Here is a 6,000-nt window from a genome sequence, read left to right on the forward strand (position 1 = left end):
AACTTGAGGACAAAACTTCTTCTCCAATGATAGATTAACATCACTACTAGTGAGTAGAATGTCATCTATTCACAGGATCTGGAAAAAGATTTTTCCATTCTTAAACTTTACATAAACGCTATTGTCCTTCTCATTTTTTTAAAACCTAAACTTTCTTATCGTTTCATCAACTTCAAATACTACTCTCTAGAGACATACTTTTAACTCATAAATGGATTTCTACAGGCGGCATCCCATATGTTCTTTTCTTCCACGATAAAACCTTTTGGGTTATGCCATGTAAACGTTTTCATACAAATCCCCGTTGAGGAATGCCGTGTTTACATCCATCTGACGTATTTCTAAATCGTAATGTGCCATGAACACCATTATAATTCTAAAAGAATCCTTACATGAGACTAGAGAGAAAACTCTCATTGTTATATTTTCATTCTCTTTGCGTAAAGCATATTGCTACAAGTCGTGCTTTATATCTTTCTACATTCCTTTTGTAGTCATATTTTATCTTATAGACCCATTAACAGCCTACTGTTTTGGCTCCATTAGGAATTACTTCTAAGTCCCAAACATCATTGGTATTCATCGAATTTATTTCACCTTTCATAGCTTCTTCCCATTTAAACGAGTAAACGCTTCTCATGGCTTCTTCAAATGAGGTGGGATCACTCTTCATATGAATTTCTTTACTAACATAGACTTCATAGTCATCAGAAAGCAGGTTTACTAATTCTTCGAGACCTTCTGGGGCCTCAGCTACTGGCACTTTCATATGGGACTGTTGTTGCTCTTTATTGCCAAGAGGCAATTGATTCTACAGGCTCTTGTGTCACAAGATCCTTGTTTACATTATTTATCTTCTTCGAAGAGTTAACAACAGGTGTTGTATTAGTCATATAACATCAATAGGTATTGAGAAACTTGTTGCTCCTGAGTTACTGGAGTGGGCACGCCTTCTCTTCAAGTCTTAGGTTTCTACATACCTCTACATACCATGCCCCCCAGGTCTTCCTATCTTTTCTAAAGATAGTGTATCTTCAAATATTTTATTTTGGGTTTAATCTGTTAAAACCTCATATGGCGCTTTAAGCACCACCTCAACATCTTTGAGGCTAACTACACTATCTTTCTATCAAAACTTTAAAAGGTCTAGGAATTTAGCTATTTCTCTGCTTAGGAGTATCATTATTGTGACTGTTGTACTCCTCCGACGGTCACATTTATCTTAATGAATCTTTATCTCACTCTTAATGAAGAGTATCTTTCTTAATTGATCTTTATCTCACTCTTAATAAAGAGTATTTTTCTTAATTGGTCTTAATATTCACCCCCTCGAAATATGGCATAAACTTTACTACCATAATTTTGAGAACTATTCAGAAAGCCTATGAACGAGGAGACACTTATAACTTACTTCATTCACATGATTATGTCATGTAAACAAAGTTATTTCTTGATCCGTTTAGGAATACACTTTCCTTATTTCACTTCAAGAACGCAACGAGGACTTTCATTAGCTGAACTTTTGCAAGTCACGCTTGCATCTTTTCTTATCTTTAAGTTAGTATTGACCATGACGATGCATTTCTATTGTGCCACGATCAATACTAGGACAACATAAGAGCCATCCAAACTTCTCTCGCTATGCGGGATACAAAACATGTAAATCATCACAAAACTTCTCCCGCCATGTAGGATTGACTAGCATAAGTATTGTGGCAAAACTTCTCCCTATGCGGGATAAATCTATATGAAAACTTAGTCATGATGACTAAAACATTCACTTATACTTTATTTTTAATTAAATCTTCCCGTTGGTTCCAATTTAATCAGAAAATTAGTAAACTAACTAAAAAACTGTCCTAAACTGGCTTGACTCAAGCCTTTTTCATTCACATACCCTAGCATTGCAGCCCATTGGCATACAGCCGAGTGATCTCGTCGGTTAAAAAATAAAACATATAATATGCTTCTACATCAATTCTACATTACCATTGGGCAGAAAACAGAATTAATGCATAAAACTCATAAATTAACTTGAAATCCATATAACTACTCTTCAAAATTAAATTCTCTGGTTGGTTCAAATTTAATTGGAAGATAATCAACATCATTGCAGCGGAAACTTGATAATGAAATACATTCTTTTAGTTCAGGAGCATTTCTTGGTCCTTATCTACTCTTTGAAAAATTGACCACGTTGGTGTAAAATTTATCAGAGATTTAAACTTTAAACTTAAATTCATTATAATATTGTCATCATCAACGTTGGTCAGAAAATAACAATACCATAATCTTACTTAAACAAAAAACAAACTATTCCTCTAATTTAAATTTTCCCATTGGTTCTAATTTAATTAGAGGATAAATATAATCATAGTTTACTAAATATAACTGCTCTTCGAATTAAATTATCCCGTTGGTTTAAATTTAATTAGAAGATAATAAACATTAAACTTTATAGTGGAAACTTAAACATAATTGGTGAATTTTACCCATAGGAAAATTCTCTTAACTAATTTTTTTGAGCCATTAATCCATTTCTAGAAATTATGCAAAATTAGAATGAAAAAGGAAAAAGGCTCAAAGCAAAATTGTTCATTAGGCTCGAGCTGGAATCAGCCCGGCCCACTACGCTCGCTCTGCGCGCTCCCGCGCTTCAGGCCACAACATAGGCCTGGGCCAGGAAAGCAGCCGACCGTTTGCCCCCGCTTAGGCTGTTTTTGGCCTGGCTGTTGTGCGCTGTTGATCTGAGATCGATGGCCACGCGCTGATTTTGGCTGGACAAAAACACGGCCGCTCCTCTGAACCCTAGCTTCATTCTCTTCCCCTGCCTCTCTCTCTTCGCCTACGATGGTCGGCTCTCTCCCCCTTCTCTCTCTAGAACCTTAGCGGTAGGAGATGGTGGCACCACCATGGGGCCCCTCACCGGTGAGCGCGCTCGCCCGAGGCTAAGCGCGCTACCGTTGAGCGGCCTTGCGCCGTCGCCCTTGACCCCACGTGGCTCTGCTCCCCTAACCCTAACCCTAACCCTAACCCTAGCTACTCTTTGCTGCATACCATAGACGCCGCACTCAAGGTCGAGGCAGGAGGTGGCGGCGTCGCCGTGGTGCCCTACGCCTGTGCGGCGCCGTCGAGCGGCACCATGGTGGTGCTCTTGGTCCCTAAAGACACTGCAGTGAGGGTTCACGCTAAACCCTAGATCGAAGTGCGGCACCGCCATGGGTCACCTCACCGGAGCGTGTGCTCCCCAGTGGGTGAGCGTGCCGTCGTCGGGCGGTCCTATGACAGTGCCCTCGGCCGAGGCTCACGCACACGGCGATGAGCGCGGCTTGGCTTATCCCCACATGCCGGTTCAGTGGCGGTGGAGCTTCTTCCCACACGACGACGGTGGTGACGGCGGCGAGGAAAAATGGGTAGGTCCCTCCCGTCGCTGACCTCTCTATTAGGGTTAGGGTTACGGTTAGGTTTAGGGTTAGGGTTGGGGTTTCTAGTCTGATTTGGATCACATCTTTCTTGATTTCTTCCACGCGCTAGCGAGGCATTGGTAGTGGTGTGGCGGGTTCAAGGTGAGCCCACCCATTTCTTTTCTTCTTTGCTAGGGTTAATCCTCTCTTTCTATTTGCTTCTCTCTTTTCTACCCCAAACTGGATCTATCCACTAGCAACCATGGCTCTGGTACCATTGACAGGAACTGAAAGTGCTCCTAGGCGTAGATCAATGGGTCATACTTAGCTAGATGGGGAAACTTATTGAGTGTACCTCATGTCGAGCGCAATTGTGGCCATGGCACCACCGCCGAGGTAGCAGTGACATGGAGACGCGGTCTAGTGATGGCGTCGAAGGAGATGGTGCTTCCCGTCGCTTATAGCGTGCCCTTCTAGATCTGACTAGGGTTAGGACACGATAGGGCACTAGCGGCTATGGTGAACCTCGTATCTTGTGCCCTAGCCCCCACCGTCCTTTTATGGCACTGCGCGATGGGGGCCCATCAGCCAGTAGAAAGGCTGAGCGCCCCCGATTAGGGCATGGATCAAGGGCCTAATTGGCCATGGTGGAGATCAACCTAATAATCTTGAGTAGAAATTGCACGTGCAAGGTATGGTATCCATTCCCCTCAATTGTTTCTCTTGATTTTCTTTGTTTCGTAATGTATTGTTGTACTTAGGATTTGTAGTTTTAGACCTACAATATAATGCTAAAATGGTGGATATAATTGCACTAGAGGATGTAGATTGGCGCAAGTTATGTTATGTCCTCATTATTTACATGTATAAATTTCTTATGTGTCTATTTGTTTCATTACCATTGCAAAGATGTTGCATATATAAAAAACTAGCATGGACAATGATTGATTGTAATTTGTTGTTCATGTTAATAGGTTTGGTGTTGGAGTGGCACCAAATTCACTGCCCTTACTATGGCTAATGGCATGGCTCATGGAGCTATGGGACTGTTTCTAGCCTCTCCTCCCATATCATGATATGACTGCGGCCATCTCACATAAGTCAAACAGTCAAAGGGATCCCAAATCATTCTTGAGGGTTTTCTACACATGCCAAGTGAAACCGATGCCGTATGAACCAAACCCACAAACCAAATAAGCCATTAGTATACTTTGACATGCATGGTGATGGGTGTAACTCTCGAGTGATCCCCGTACCATTCAATGACCTTGTTTTTTGTAGCTTGGTGTTGCAGACTTGTCCTTAGTAGGGGCGAATCTACCACTGAGATCCGAGGCGGGGTGGACTCAAGCCCTGCTACCAATGGAAGGTTGTTAGAAGAGATTAGAGATGGAAGATAATGAAAAACCTCCTAACTTGTTTTTCTTGATCCGCCCCTGGTGCTCATGCTGACTGTAACTGATGAACCTCTTCCAAGTACGAACCACCGTGGTATTAGAGTATTGGAGGAGCCTGTTAGGGCACAAATCAAAAAGCAGATCAAGATTAGCACTTGAAGAAAAATGTTAGTCTCTACATATATAAGACTAAAATCATTGTGGACGGTGACATTAACCAAGTCAAAGATTGATTTATCTAGAACATTCCAAAACTTGAAGTTGCACTATTCGCTAGTCGCCATTAAGGGTTTAGGAGAATGAATTTAAGTCAGCTAAAACCTGCCTCTTTGAGTTGTCCTCCTCACCAAAATGACAATCAAGATGCTAGCGTTTCTTAATCCAATTGCAATCCATCTTGCTATGTTATTAAGGGATGTTCGGCTATGGCAGAACCGCCCAAAATAACACACCTTCGGAGGCACCGTCTTTTGCTAGACACTAAGCACCCCGAAAATTGGCTACATCGGATAGTTCCATCGAGCACACCCCAAAGGATATAAGAGGAGAAGTGTGGGGCTATTGTTAACAATGCTTGGAAGTTGTCATTGGAGGTTTGGGGAGGGAAGGTACTTGAGGCTTTGCAAGATGTAGCCCATGATCTCCAAGATTGGAGCAGAAATATTCTGGGTGACTTAGAGAAGAGAATTAAGAGAACTAGAAAGGCCTTAGAGGAGAGGCGTAGGGGGGCCATAGTTGAAAATCTTGCAAATAAAGTGGAGCTATTGAAGTTTAAACTTGGAAGACTAGAAGAACAAAGGAACATGTATTGGAGACAAAGGGCGAAAGTGCACTGGTTGCAAAAGGGTGATCGTAACACCAATTTTTTTACCAGTATGCCATAGAAAGGAAGAGAAGAAATAGAATTCGGAGGGCTATCTTCGATGACGGTCGGGTGATGGAGGAAGAAGGAGATGTGCTAACAGCTGTCTCTAATTTTTTATCATGAGCTATTTACCTATAATGCAAGAAGCCGCATGGAGGATTTGTTGCAATGTGTTGAAGCTCGTGTCACATCGGAGATGAATAATATTTTGCTGAAGGAATTTTTAGATGAAGAGATCAAGCTGGCACTAGAAAGTATTGGTAACCTGAAAGCACCAGGAGATGACGGTATGCCGGCTATATTTTACAAAAATTTCTGGGACACAATTGGGGCT

Source organism: Miscanthus floridulus, chromosome 6, assembly GCF_019320115.1.
Source record: "Miscanthus floridulus cultivar M001 chromosome 6, ASM1932011v1, whole genome shotgun sequence".
Taxonomy (NCBI): domain Eukaryota; kingdom Viridiplantae; phylum Streptophyta; class Magnoliopsida; order Poales; family Poaceae; genus Miscanthus; species Miscanthus floridulus.